This window comes from Apium graveolens, chromosome 5 (genome assembly GCF_009905375.1).
Source record: "Apium graveolens cultivar Ventura chromosome 5, ASM990537v1, whole genome shotgun sequence".
Lineage (NCBI taxonomy): Eukaryota > Viridiplantae > Streptophyta > Magnoliopsida > Apiales > Apiaceae > Apium > Apium graveolens.
The window spans coordinates 220,959,182-220,975,546 of NC_133651.1; the positions used below are offsets into that span (position 1 = coordinate 220,959,182).

The window sequence follows — 16,365 nt, forward strand, 5'->3', positions numbered from 1 at the left end:
TGTAAATGATATGAGGAAGCTTTGGTTAAAATTTGGTGATTTGTTAATGAGTAGATCATGAGATATGAAATTTTCTTTCCATGGTGTTCTTGAAAATCAACATTGAGTTTTTGGAGAGAGAGAGAATTGCCTTGCTTACTTCTTGGAAATGTGGTGGAAATAGGCTTCTTGTGAATATAGAAAGTGTGTAGGACAAGATGCATCCTATTTTCAAAGGCTAGACTTAGCTAGGTGTCTCATTTATCAAAGCTTGCATGATAAGCTCCTAGAATTAATGTTATTTATTTATTTTGTAACTAGCTTCTTAATTTATTACTTGTTGGATAAATTATAAATACTTAATTTTCTTAGGTTATCACTTAATTCCTTGCCATCCTACATTATCTCGAATTCGTTCACGTACGTTTAAATTAATTCCCGTAAATGCTACGTCGAATAATTCCACTTATCGTAAATCATTACCATTTCCAGTGCTCCTACTTGATTATGAGTTATGAAATTATAATTCTCAATATTTTCTTGGTCGCCGTATAATTCTCTTATTCCTCGATGGCTCTTAAAATAATATCATTTGGACTATTGGTTTTCTTCGAAAACTCACGACTTTTGCATACACTCATTTAGTACGTATAACCATAATATGAACTCGGAAACTTAAATTAAAAACTCATATATGGTGTGGTCGCAAAAGTTTTTATTTTCCCGCAAGACTACTATTTATAAAGATCTTTTACTGATGTCAAAAATTCGGGTTTTTACAATGCTCCTAAAGATCCTTTAGAATACACTCAGCCTGAAAAAGAAAAAGTCTCTCTAGATATTGGCTTGCAGCTGATCTTGATAGAGTCATTTGACAATGTAATGTACAATAACATTGTCAACTGAGACACAACCAAACAGATCTGGGAGAAAATAAAGATATTATGTGAAGGAATAGAGGAAGTTAGGTCAAACTAAAGGAGGATTATGGTTTCTCAGTATGAAGGGTTTATGGCTAAACCAAAAGAAGGAATTACTGAAGTTTTTGAAAGGTTCAACAAACTGATAAATGACTTGCAGCTACATGATAAGTATTATAGAGCCGAGGAGGTCAACCTAAAGTTTTTGCTAGCTCTTCTTGACCATCTTGAACAAAAGATATCAGCCATAAGAGAAGGAAGAGATTTAAGCAGAATGACTCTGAAAGTTCTATATGGAATCTTGAAAACCTATGAACTTGAGATGCTATAAAGAAAGTCATTGAAAGCACACCATGGACATGTTGTTGATGGTTCAAGTGCTTTGATTGTGAATGACAGAGAATAAAGTGAAGATGAGCAAGATGATCAAGTTCCAATTGTTCAAGCTATGGAACAAAAGAACAAAGGACCTCAGAAGCAAGTTATATTGGAGCTGGAGGAAGATGAATATTATACCTTGGATGAGTTAGATGAAATAGACCAATTTATGGCTTACTTGGCTATGAATTTCTCTAACATAAGATTCAAGAAGCCAAGGTTTTTCAAAGGCAAGGGACAATCTTCAAACAACAATAATTGGAAACCAAAAACTCAGTATAATTCAGTTAGCAAAAGTGGCTACAAAACAAGATCTGTGGACAGATCAAAGATAAGGTGCTTCAACTGTGATGAGTTGGGTCACTTTGCTACTGAATGCCAAAAGCCTAAAAAGGTGAAGAAAGACAAGGCCTATATTGAATTAGAAGCAAAGTATGAAGCTCTCTTAAAAAGCAGTCCGGAAAAGCATATATTGTAAAAGGAAAGAGTTGGGATGATACTGATGTTGATGATGAGGATGAAGAGGTTGGAAACTATACAATCATGGCTTTTGAGCAAGGAGAAGCATCTACTTCAAAATCAAAGGTACCAACTCTAACCAGTATTGAATTAAATGTTAGCCAATATAAAGAAACTATGGAAAAGATGAGTACGGAGATATTTCACATATACACTAGCTTAGTAGCAGCCAATGAGGACGTCAGCAGGCTAACTAAAGCAAATGAGAAGCTTGAGAGTGAGAAGCAAAAGATGGACCTACTGCTTGTGGAGCTTGAGTCAGTCAAGAAAGAAAATGAATATTTGAAAAATAAGCTGAAGTATGCCAACGAGATTGAAGGTGTGTTAAGAGAGAAGATTGAAAAGAATGAGGTGAAACTGAAGTCATTCAGGAATGCATCTGAGTTGGTTAGACAGTACCATGAGAAGAATAAGCCATGTGCTAATATAGCTATTGGTCTTGATTATGATGCTTTGACAATAACAAGAAAGCTATTGGAGGTAAAGAAAAGGCAATTGAAAATAAAGATGTCCCAGCTATGCTGAGAAAGGTTGGTTCACCTATGTTCAAATCATGCGAAGTAGATTTCAGTGAAGAAGAGTTGATCATGAAGCAAGAAATTGCCGATGAAGATAATGAGAAGAAAAATGCAGAAACACTCCAACTTCCAAAGCTGAAAAGACGCCCATGGTCAACCAAAACTCCAAGACACATGTCAAAGAAGTAAAAATTAAAGATGCAAGAAAGAAGAAAAAGAATAGAAATGGAAATATTGGGATAAACAAAAGCAACAATTTTGCTTATATTGCAGATGCTCCAAGAAAATAATGTCAAAAATGTGACTCTGTGAATCATCTAACTCATCTTTGTAAGAAGGTTGTTAGCAAGCCAGTTAAGGAGCATGCAAATACAATGAAGCAAATGCAACTGATCCCTACTCATTCTGTGACAAGTTTGATTGCATCCCTTACAACTTGAAAGTGATGAAAAGTTGCCACAAGCTGAGAGTAGACCTCAAAGAAGTAAAAATTGGGTCTGTATCAAAAAGGGAAAATGCACAACAGTCAATGAATTATATTTTATCTGAAATAACTCATTCTGATTTTGCCCACTCTGTTAACAAGAAGAAAGTACGCAACACTGCTTGGGTTTCTAAACACACTTAAACTCATTGTGTGCAGGGCAAAAAGAAGAAAGTCATATGGATAATGGATCATAGGCAGTGGATGCTCAAGACATATGACTGGTGATATGGCCCTTCTATCATAGTTTGAGGAAAAGGCTGTCCCATTAGTGACTTTTGGAGACAACATCAAAGGTTTCACAATGGGATATGGAAAATTGATTTCTGGAAATATTGTTATTGAAGATGTAGCACTGGTAGCTGGTCTTGAAGTGAATCTCCTAAGTGTCAACCAATTTGCAGACAAGGGTTTCAAGGTTTTATTTAACAAATAATAATGCACTTTTATTAGCAAGAAAACTGGTGAAGTTGCTCTAAAAGGAGCAAGGAAAGGTAGCTTATTTGTTGCAGACTTGGACTCAACAAATAAGAATGCAATTTGTTGCTTCTATACCAAGGCATCTGTGGAGAAAAGCAAGCTATGGCATAAAAGGCTATCTCACTTGAATTTCAAAGCAATCAATACTCTTGTCAAAAAGGAGTTAGTGAGAGACATGCCTAATCTGGAGTTTGCTCAAGATGAAGTATGTGATTCTTGTCAAAAAGGGAAAATGAAAAGATCAAGTCACAAAAGTAAAACTGTGAACTTTATAAGTGCACCTTTGCAACTTATTCACATGGATTTATTTGGACCAGTAAATGTCCTCTCAATTTCAAGGAAGAGATATGCACTTGTGATGGTGGATGACTACTCAAGATATACATGGGTAGAATTTATGAATTCCAAAGATGAGACTCTACACATCATAATTGAGCACATCAAGAAGATGGAAAAGCAGGCTGAAGATCAGGAATGTGTGAAAAGATTGAGAAGTGATAATGAAACAGAATTCAGAAATGCAACCTTAACTGAATTCTGCAAAGATAAAGGCATTGTTCAAGAATTCTCAGCTGCTAGAACACCTCAGCAAAATAGGGTAGTTGAGAGAAGAATAGAACACTAGTAGAGGCTGCTAGAACAAAGTTGCAAGATGTAAAGTTGCCAACTAGTTTTTGGGAAGAAGCTGTGTACACTGCATGCTATACTAAAAACAGATATCCCATTAACAAAAATATTGGAAAATCACCCTACTCAGTCTTGTCTAAAAGGAAGCCTATGGTGAAGCATCTTCATGTGTTTGGAAGCAAGTGTTATGTTTTGAAGGACAACTCTAAATATGTGGGAAAATTTGACTCTATAGTTTTTGAGGCAATTTTTCTGGGATATTCATTAGAAAGAACTGCCTATAAGGTCTATGTGCTTGAACAAAGGAAAATTATGGAAATCACTGATGTTACTTTTGATGATGACAAGTGCCCAAGCTTGGAATGCCTAGATGAAAATGAAGCAGAAGTCCTAAAGTTTGAACAATATTGATAGTGATTCTGATGATGAAGCTGAAGTCAACACAAATCACAGAGTTGATGAAGAGTCTACTGAGCAAGTGAATCATGAGAATGGAAGTTCATCTCATGAACCTGAGTTTGATAGCACAAACTCAAGGGGAGAAAGAGAGGAATGTTCTGCAAGTCATGCCAATTGTGGAGAAAAGATAGAAAATTCTAGTCAACAAACTCACACCAGAAAGTGGGATAGAAGTTACACTAGAGAAGCAATTATTGGTGATCCAATATCTGGAGTAAGGACTAGAAGTGCAACTTCAAATGAATGCTTTCATGCATGTTTTCTTTCACAAGTTGAACCAAAGAAAACTGAGGAAGCCCTTCTTGATCCTGATTGGATATCTGCTAAGCAAGAAGAGCTAAATCAGTTTGAGAGGAACAAAGTTTGGAAATTGGTTCCAGCACCCAAGAACAGAAGTATAATTAGAACAAAGTGGGTGTTCAGGAATAAAATGGATGAAAATGGAACATTCACCAGAAATAAAGCAAGATTGGTTATAAAAGGCTACTCATAGGAAGAAGGAATTGACTATGATGAAACTTTTGCTCTAGTTGCAAGACTTGAAGTAATAAGGATTTTTCTAGCATTTGCTACACATTCAAATTTCAAAGTATATCAAATGGATGTGAAGAGTGCATTTCTTAATGGTGAGTTGGAAGAAGAGGTTTATGTGCAACAACCACCTGGTTTTGAAGATCCAGAATTTCCAAATTTTTTATACAAGTTACTCAAGGCTCTCTATGGACTAAATCAAACACCTAGAGCTTGGTATGACACACTATCAAAACTTTTGATTAAGCATGGATTCACTAGAGGTACTATTGACAAGACTCTCTTCTACAAGAAGCATGGTGATGATATGTTCCTAGTTCAAATCTATGTGGATGACATCATCTTTGGATCTACTAATGAAAAGCTTTGCCAAAGATTCTCTAAGCTTATGCAGAGTGAATATGAAATGAGTATGATGGGGGAATTAAGTTACTTTCTTGGACTTCAAGTCAGCCAAATAAGTGATGGAATCTTTATCAGCCAAACTAAGTATGTCAAAGATTTATTGAAAAAGTTTGTTATGTGTTAGTCGCTAAACACGCGCTAAAATTCACGCAAGTATACGCGTTCGCAAGTAATATAGAATTATTTCTAGTTCGATCCCACAGAGACTGACTTAGGCTAACGTTGCGATTATGCACCTATACAACAATGATATGGCTATTATTCAATGCTAAGACGAATAACAAATTGAGTTTTGATTATACTATGATTAACTAATGAGAATTATACTAGAGAACATTAACTAAAGAGAGTAAAGAGAGTTGAATAATATATGACACAAACATGAGATTCTAATTTCATTAAATACTTCATTCAATAGCCTTTTCGTTCTTAACCTTAGCATGTAATGGTGATAACACTAATCAGATAATACGAAACTGATATACACCAACTTTCATTGTACGAATACCATACTACCAGACATCCACAAAAGAGATAGAAGCTGAATATATACCAATTATATTGAGACCCCATATGTCTATAGAATTTGACAATATAACATTTTAATGCACAAGTTATCTATCGTGATTACATAGGGCAAGTAAGATGGTTAAAATTACCTACGAATCATGCATAACAATAATACATTAACCTATGCTAGCATGGCAAGTTCCAAATCCTTAAATTCACTTTCACTTCATTAAGAATTAACACACTATCTTATAAGTTCACGACGCTCATAAGACGAATAAGCACAACCAATACTAGGTTATCATACAATCACCACACACTAAGGCATCAAAATAAATCAACTAAAGAAATCTATAAATAAATCCGCTAGAATCCCACAATAACGATTAGCCCATAATCGGACTCATCATCAACGTGGGTTCCGATAAAAGCATGGTATAATAAATGTAGTCTTTATACTTAATAAATAAACCAAGTACGAAACACAAGTAAATTTTCATGAATAAGAAAACTAGCATCCAACGTTACAACTTAAATAAAGAATCACAAGAATAAACTAGATCTTCTTCGCCTTGGTTGAATTGTGCTCTCTGGTCTTCTTTACTCCTTTTCCTTAGCTTTTGTACGTCTCTCCTATGAAAAATGTCTTTATTTAAATATATATGCTGCAGAATTGACCAGAGCTTCAAACTCTCAAAATCCTAATGAAAACAGAATTCTGCTACCCCGACCTGGCACGGGCACGCTTGACCAGCGCGGGCGCGCTGAGTTTCTGTTCTTTAAGCACGGGCGCGCCGTCCTCCTGAATAAAATTCTGAATTCTTTTCTTCTTCTTGCTGATTTGAGCTGGTCTTTTCACGAGCCTTTATTCCAACACCATCCAAACACCAAATTAGCACTACACCCATGCTAATTTACATGATTACCTGGAAAATGCCTGCAATGCAAAAACACTACAAAAGCACGTAAAAACTCCAACAACTTGAGTACCAATACACCAATTCAAAGCTTTATAGAGCGTAATAAAGTGTCATAAATGCCACTCAACATACTCCCAAACTTGAATCAATGCTTGTCCTCAAGCATAAACAGACTCAAAGAACAAGAAATAAAATTTGCATGAATGCAACTAAATGAATGCAACGATCCCCAATATAATAACTAAACCAATCAACAAACAACATCTCAACAAATTCAGTTATTCGCACAAAAATCAATTAAACCTCACAAATCAACCTACAAACCAGAGACATGCGTGTGTGCAACTGCTTACAGATATACTATCGCAACTAGATCAATAATCATGACTCACTACCCATCAAAGCAATCGTAAGGTTATAAATAAAATAAAAGCTAGACTTAAAATAACTTATAACACTTCAATTCTTATTTTATAGTTTTATATGGATTCATGCTTTTATTCACAACAAAACAATAAGTATGCTACTTGACCGTCCAATGAGTGAGGTCCACAAAAGACTTATACAATAGTACCCATATAGCGAGCGTTAGGTTAGCGGATCCCAGACTATAAAAGTCTTAGGTCACTAGGCATAAAGTCCCCTAAGAACTTAATAACTCGAGTAATAAAGAGCCCACTCGTGATCAATTATACATAACACTTATTTTTTTATTTCTTTTTTATTTCTCTTTTTTTCTTTTCACAAATTTCTGAACGAGTGCGTTTCGCTCCATCTCGCTCAACCTTAGACTACTCATATAAATATTAGCCGGCTACTAGGCATTCGACACCTAGCCACAACAACTAGCAATGAAATCCAATTTCTCCAATTTTTAAAAATCCATGTTATTTTATCATTAATAGAATATCCTAAATTCTAAATATAAATAAGCGATTAAACCTCGACAAACAAACAAACCATGATCATGATCTAGCACTCAAGCAACCTATAAGACTTAGTAAAATACAATTGTCTATAGCATGCAAATCAATTCGACAAGACTAAACATCACTAAATACGATATCACTACACTAGCATCAATATCACAAGTCGATCGGAAAAATCATCTAAGGGATTATGTTATAATGCAAATGCATGAAACTATATGAACAAACTATCATAAAAACTACCAAAAAATAAAAAAAACTACATGGAAAAATATGCAACTATATGCACTAAACTATCATGAACATGCAACTATATGTGACTCACACAACACATATTCCTTCAACTACTACCCCCAAACTTAAAATATTTACTGTCCTCAGTGAAGGTAATAGTAAGGAATCAGACATAGCTATTCGGAATCAGGATCATCACCCTCAACGGGTGGAGTGTCAGGCGTGTCTGGAGGTGGATACACAGAATCCTCACCAAATACTGGCCAATGGATGTCAACACATGTAGCTCTGAATGCAGTCCCTAGTGCCTGGGTGAGATCACGTGCAAACCGACTATGGATGTCATGCATCGCATCCATCCTCCTCGCTAGACGTATATAATGTGTCGTGCTCAAACCAGCTCCAACATCTGCTCATGCCTCCTCCTGCTCCTGCTGCTGCTGCGACCCCGAAGGACCAGCCTCTTCTCCCAACTGAGCTCTCCATGCTGCTCAACGAGCTTGCGAAGTCCCACCAGCAAATGTCTGATCCGCTGGCCTTCCACCTGGCAGATGGTCATAAGAATATCCAAGCCTCTTAGGATTGGGCTTCCCACCATACCACTCTGTCATATTCAACAACGTTAAATTATCGATAGGAGCACTGGGAAGCTACAGCTGCTCATGTGCGGGTCAATGAACACCAACTGCCATGCACAACTTCGTCACAACGGACACATTGGGTATAGAACCTGTAGTACCTCCTCTCAAGAACCTCAAAATAACCTGGTAAATCACCATCCCCAAATCCATATAATCCCCCTAAAGAATACCTCACAATAGAAGAGCACACTCCACATTAATCTCATGCACATGAGAAGATGGCATGATGTTAACACAAATAAACGAATTCCAAGCACGTACAAACCTGTTCATGCACGAGGCAGGGAATGTGGAATAATCAGTCGTGCCCCTCTTGAACTTCCAATGAATCTCAGGCACACACAAAGTAGCAACAATCAGATCCAGATCAAAGTCCTCCGAAATCTTATCGTTCCAAGTGTCCTGACCAAGCTTCCTCGCGGGCTGCTCAATCACCCTCCTTATCGCATCAGCACTATACTCCACAGTCACCCCCCTCACCATAGTGAAACCATTCTTCTCCGCCTTTGTATTAGCATAGAACTCTCGAACAACACTCATAGGCACAACATCGGGTGCCTCGTAAAAAAGAACCCAACCCATCTCCAGAATCATCTCCAATAACTTACCATCCTTTCCTGATGGAAGAAAACCTAGCTCCTTTGCTATAGGCTTCGAGAGAAGCCTCGTGTACTCCACTTCAGCCTCGGGAGTTGAAAACCTCGGCCTCACACCACCCGCACTCGAAGAATCGGCGGTGCTGCTGCTTACTTCAGTTCTTTGTCCCTTGGGTGCCATTGGGATTGAATAAGAGAGAATAAAAGATAAGTGTTTGAGAGAGAATTGTGTTTGAAAAATTGTGAAGTGGTGGAGAAGTTTGTATATAAGTGTATGTATATATAGGAGGTGAGAAGAGAATTAGATATGAAATAGAAGTGGAAATTGATTATGGGAATAGTGGGAATAATGAGTTTGATTTGGAGAGGGAAATTTGGGATGTGGAAGAGTAAAAATCGGGTGGAAATTGATTTTCTATTAAAAACCCTGATTTTCTCTTCACAAACTGCTATTTTTTTTCTGATTCAGGACCCCAGCGCGGCCGCATGCTAGACCAGCGCGGGCGCACTCACCTTCTGCCAAATCGGCGCGGCCGCACGCTAGATCAGCGCGGGCGCACTTGGTTTCTGGAATTCCAGCGCGGCCGCGCGCTAGATCAGCGCGGGCGCGCTCAGCTTCTGAAGTTGGCCCTTAAATTTTCTGTTTTTTTTATATTTTTCTCTTTTCTTCTTGCTTCCTCTACCTACTAATGTACAACAAACTTGGGTTGCCTCCCATGAAGCGCTTATTTTACGTCATTAGCTCGATGTAGAAATGCGAGATCAAACGGACAATAAAACGACACTAACCACCTCTCGGTTTTCTGTATCACCACAGTAATGCTTCAACCTCTGACCATTTACCTTGAATGCTTGGCCCGGATCATTCTCAAAAATCTCCACCGCTCCATGTGGAAACACAGTTTTGACAACGAACGACCCTGACCACCTTGACTTCAACTTTCCAGGAAAAAGACGGAGACGAGAGTTAAATAAAAGAACTTGTTGCCCCGACACAAATGATTGGAGCACTAGACCCCTATCATGCCACCTCTTGACTTTCTCCTTATACATTTTATTGTTCTCATAAGCTTGAAGTCGAAACTTGTTGAGTTCATTCAATTAAAACATCCTTTTCTTTCCAGCTGCATCCAAGTCCAGATTCAACTTCTTCAAAGCCCATACGCTTTATGCTCTAGCTCCACCGGCAAATGCCACCCCTAACCATAAACCAGCTGAAACAGCGACATTCCCAATGGAGTCTTGTATGCTGTTCTATACGCCCAAACAGCTTCGTCAAGCTTTAAAGACCAATCTCTCCTTGATGGACACACAACCTTATCTAAAATGCCCTTGATCTCTCTGTTAGATACCTCAGCTTGACCATTCGTTTGAGAATGATAAGTCGTAGCAATACGATGATTCACATTATACCTTTGCATCATAGCATTGAACTTGCGATTGAAAAATACGACCCTTTATAACTGATTATGACTCTTGAAGTTCCAAACCTTGTGAATATTTTCTTGTGAAGAAAATTAAGCACTACTTTCGCATCGTTCGTTGGCAACGCCTTAACTTCAACCCATTTCGACACATAATCAACTGCCAACAAGATATACTGATTGTTATAAGATGAGACAAATGGCCCCATAAAGTCAATTCCCCAAACATCGAAGACTTCAACCTCGAGAAGCACATTAAGAGGCATCTCATCCCTCTTAGACATATTACCCACACGTTGACATCGATCACATTTCAAAACGAACTGATGAACATCTTTAAACAAAGTCGGCCAAAAGAAATCCTGCTTGAAGAATACGAGCTGCAGTCTTTTCTCCACCATAATGTCCTCCATAAGCCGTTGGGTGGCAATATCGTAAGATCCCCCTCCCCGTTTCGCTATAAGAAATATATCTCCTGATGATTTGGTCAGCTCCTTGTCGAAAAAGAAATGGCTCATCCCACATATACCACTTCACTTCATGCAGAAGCTTCTTCCGTTGAGCATATGTTAAGTCGGGAGGCATGATATTGCTCACAAGGTAGTTCACAATGTCTGTAAATCACGGTTCTTCCTCTTGCACTCCAACTAGCTGCTCGTCGGGAAAGGACTCATTGATTAACGTCTTATCTAGTGAAGTTGTACTTGGATCTTCTAAACGCGAGAGATGATCAACGACTTGATTTTCAGTCCCTTTTCTGTCCTTGATCTCTAATTAAAATTCTTGAAGCAAAAGAACCCATCTGATCAATCTAGGCTTCGAGTTTTTTTTTGAGACGAGATATTGAATTGCAGTGTGATCAGTGAAAACTGTCACCTTTGTCCCAAGCAGATAAGATCGAAATTTCTCAAAACCATAGACAATAGCCAAAAGTTCTTTCTCCGTAGTAGAATAATTCAGTTGAGCACCATTAAGAGTCTTACTAGCATAGTAGACTACATGAAATATGTTGTTCTTTCTCTGCCCAAGAAATGCTCCAACTGCATAGTCACTTGCATCGCACATCATCTCAAAAGGTTCACTCCAATCAGGTGCAGTTATTACAGGTGCCGTGATTAAACTCTTCTTTAAGAAATCAAAAACAGCCACACACTCATCATCAAACTTAAACGGGACATCCTTCTCCATAATATTGCACAAAAGTTTAGAAATTTTTGAGAAGTCCTTGATGAAACGCCTGTAGAAGCCCCCATGACCAAGAAAACTGCGAACTCCCTTAACAGAAATTGGTGGGGGAAGATTCTCGATGACCGCCACTTTGGCTTTTTCCACCTCAAGAACCTTACTATAGACCTTGTGCCCAAGAATAATGCTCTGTCACACCATAAAGTAACATTTCTCCCAATTGAGAACCAAATTGGTCTCAACACACCTCTTTAGAACGTCGCCTAGATTCCGCAAGCACTCATCAAATGAATCACCAAACACAGAGAAATCATCCATGAACACCTCCACATTCTGACCAATCATATCAGAGAAGATATCCATCATGCATCTCTGAAATGTGGCTGGTGCTCCACATAGTCCAAAAGAAACTCTCTGAAAGATGAAAGTACCAAATGGAAAAGTAAAAGTAGTCTTCTCCTGATCTTTTGGAGCAATTCAGATTTGATTATAACCAGAATAACCATCCAAAAGATAGTAGTACTCATGCTCAGCCAATATGTCAAGCATCTGATCAATAAATGGCAGAGGGAAGTGATCTTTTCTTGTGGCCTTGTTCAGCTTCCTGTAATCCATGTAAACTCTCCACCCCGTAATTGTTCGTATAGGAATAAGCTCATTCTTCTCATTAGCAACGACCGTGATACCTCCTTTCTTAGGCACACACTGAACTGGGCTCACCCATGAACTGTCAGAAATAGGATAAATGATCCCTGTATCCAGCCACTTAAGAATTTCCTTCTTCACAACCTCCTTCATGATTGGGTTTATCTTTCTCTGTTGCTCTACATTAGGCTTGCTTCCTTCCTCTAGCAGAATTTTGTGCATGCAATACGAAGGGTTGATTCCCTTGATATCTGCTATAGTCCAACCAATTGCCGATTTGGATTCACTAAGAGTTCTCAAAAGCTTCTCCTCGTCGCAACCTGAAAGGTCATATGCAATAATAATAGGCAAAGTAGATGCATTACCTAAAAACGCATATCTCAAATGTTCAGGTAAAGGCTTAAGCTCAAGAGTAGGAGCTTCCTCAATAGATGGCTTGAGGTGCTTAGGAGCTTTGTTCAACTCCTCCATTCCCAGAGATTCAAAAGGCATATCAATTTTCCTCTTCCAGGGAGAAGTATTCAGAAATTGCAATTATTCATCCCCTTCATCATCTTCACTATTGGAATTCCCCAACAAGGCCTTCTCTAAGGCATAAGACCTTAACAATTGATCAAGTTCTGAAGTAACCACAAAATCAACCAACTCCACTTTTAAGCACTACTCATTTTCCGTAGGGAACTTCATGGCATTGAACACATTAAAAAGTATATCCTGATCCATCACTCGCATGGTGAGCTCACCCTTCTGCATATCTATCAAGGTTCGGCCAGTAGCCAAGAAAGGTCTTCCCAAGATTATGGGAATCTTCTTATCCTCCTCGAAATTAAGAATTACAAAATCAGTAGGGAAGATGAGTTTATCCACCTTGACCAAGACATCCTCCATAATACCTCACGGATATGTAATAGAACGGTCGGCCAACTGCAAAGTCATATAAGTAGGCTTTGGATCAGGCAAGTTCAACTTCTTGAAGATTGACAAAGGCATCAGATTAATGCTAACTCCCAAGTCATATTGACACTTGTCAAATGACATCTTTTCAATGGTGCATGGAATAGTGAAGCTTCCAGGATCTTTAAGCTTCGGAGGCAACTTCTGTTGCAGCACAACACTGCATTCCTCCGTGAGAGCAACAGTCTCTAAGTCATCAAGCTTCACCTTCCTAGAGAGAATACCTTTCATGAACTTTGCGTAACTAGGCATTTGTTCAAGAGCTTAGCGAAAGGTATGTTGATGTGAAGTTTCTTGAACACCTCTAGAAACTTCTCAAACTGCTTGTCCAGCATTTTCTTCTGTAGCCTCTTAGGAAAAGGAGGTGGAGGATAGATCTATTTCTCCCCTGTATTAGCCTCAGTAGGAGTGTGCTCAATAGTAGTCTTCCTTGGTTCCACTTATGCTTCCTTCTGCACTTTTTCTTCTTCAGCCTCAACTTCAGATTCTGGAGTCTTTGCTTTTTCAGGATTCGCCACCTTACCAGACCTCAATGTAATTGCCTTAACATGCTTCTTAGCTTCCTTCTTGCCCAATACTTTAGTATCGCTTGGGAGCGTTCCAGGTTGACGATTCAGTAATGCGTTAGCAATTTGCCTAATCTGATTCTCCAAGGTCTTGATAGACACAACTTGGCTCTTGCACATGAGCCTCAACTCCTTCAATTCAGATTTTTCATTAGCTTGCTCTAGCTACTGAAGTTGAAGTTGTTGCTTAGGAGCATATTGCGGTTGCTGAAAACCAGGAGGGTTATACTTCCATGCTGTGTATGGCTGATAAGATTGTTGCACCACATTCTGATTGTTACTCCAGCTGAAGTTAGGATGATTACGGTTATTTGGATGATAAGTGGCTGGAGCTTGTTGCTATGATCTCTGAAAGTTACTCACAAATTGAGCTAATTTACTAGAAATAGTACACTAGTCTGTTTCATGCACTCCCGCACAAAGCTCACAAACACTAGAGATTTGATTAACACAATAATTCGCCAAAGAGTCCACTTTCATCGTCAACGCTTTAAGTTGGGAAGCTATAGTAGTTGCTGCATCCAACTCCAGAATTCCTGCTACCTTGCCCTGAGTTAGCCTCTGAGAAGGATTCTAGTATTCATTAGCAGCTATCAGTTCGATCAATTTATAAGCTTCATTATAGCTTTTAGCCCACAGGGCTCCACCAGATGCTGCATCGAGCATAGTTCTAGACTGAGCACCCAAACCATTATAGAAACAGTTTATAAACATCCAGTCAGGCATGTCATGGTGTGGGCACTTCCTTAGCATCTCCTTATATCGATCCCAAGCCTCACACAAAGATTCTTCAATTTATTGAGCAAACTGAGTAAGAGCATTCCTGATTGCAGTAGTCTTCTCTTCGCCATCAGAAAGAATTTAGTGAGAAACTTTTGAGCAAGATCCTCCCATATAGTGATAGACCCTATTGGTAGAGAATGTAACCAACACTTTACTTTATCCCTTAGAGAGAATGGGAAGAGTCGCAGCTTGATAGCATATTCAGTCACCTCATTGAACTTGAAAGTGTCACAAATCTCGATGAAATCCCTGATGTGCATGTTGGGGTCTTCTGTAGGAGAACCCCCAAACTGAACTGAGTTCTGTAGGAGAACCCCCAAGCCTCACACAAAGATTCTCCAATTTACTAAGCAAACTGAGTAAAAGCATTCCTGATTGCAGTAGTCTTCTCTTCGCCATCAGAAAGAATTTAGTGAGAAACTTTTGAGCAAGATCCTCCCATGTAGTGATAGACCCTATTGGTAGAGAATGTAACCAACACTTTACTTTATCCCTTAGAGAGAATGGGAAGAGTCGCAGCTTGATAGCATATTCAGTCACCTCATTCAACTTGAAAGTGTCATAAATCTCGATGAAATCCCTGATGTTCATGTTGGGGTCTTCTGTAGGAGAACCCCCAAACTGAACTGAGTTCTGTATCATCTGAATCGTGCTCGACTTGATCTCAAAAGTGTTAGCCGAGATGGCTGGTCTAATGATGCTCGACTGAATATATTGATCTTAGGCTGAGAATAGTCCATCAGAGCCTTAGGATTTTCTGCTTGATCTCCCATCACTACTAGAGCTGGTTCCTCGACTTTCACTTCTTCTGCTACTTTTTCTTCATCCTCAAAAACATCCCTTCGAATGACTACCGCTTCTTCCTTGGCTTGATCCAGAGTTCTCTTACGAGCCCGCGAACGCGTATGCATACACGCTCGCTAAAGTACCTGAAACACGACAAAGAAAAAGAGTAGGTAAGTAACAATTTCCGAGTCAATGAAATTGAACGATCACTGATCACAAACACATAAAATAAAAGTTAACACTGCAGTCCCCGGCAGCGGCGCCAAAAACTTGTTAGTCGCTAAACACGCGCTAAAATTCACGCAAATATACGCGTTCGCAAGTAATATAGAATTATTTCTAATTCTATCACACAGAGACTGACTTAGGCTTTGCGGTTATGCACATATGCAACAATGATATGGCTATTATTCAATACTAAGACGAATTACAAATTGAGTTTTAATTATACTATGATTAACTAATGAGAATTATGCTATAGAAAATTAACTAAAGAGAATTGAATAATACATGACACAAATATGGGATTCTAACTTCATTAAATACTTCATTCAATAGCCTTTTTGTAACACCCCCAAATCCGGGGTCGGAGATCCGGGTTGTCACGAGTTCCACTTCCCTTAACAACACCCAATCTTATTAAACAATCAACTACTCATTACTGTGACCCCACAATGTACACACACACACCACAAGTTATAGTCTCAGAGATGAATACTCAAAAAATAACACAAGTCATTTTATTCCACAATTATATGTCACTACACCCTAAAAAGGTTTCTGAATAAATTTATATTTCTTTGCCATTATTACAATTCATAATTATACATAAGTCTGCTACATCATAAGTTGAAAACCTAGCCTATTGGTAGTTCCTACCTCAGCTACAGCG

At 38.6% G+C, this 16,365-nt stretch overlaps 1 non-coding gene across 1 annotated transcript; it reads left to right on the forward strand.

The window, feature by feature from the left end:
• Positions 1–14,628: 14,628 nt before the first annotated feature.
• Positions 14,629–14,735, forward strand: LOC141663333 (small nucleolar RNA R71). Its single transcript, XR_012551412.1, has one exon. It is a non-coding gene; the product is annotated as a small nucleolar RNA R71 (small nucleolar RNA).
• The last annotated feature ends 1,630 nt before the right edge of the window (positions 14,736–16,365 follow it).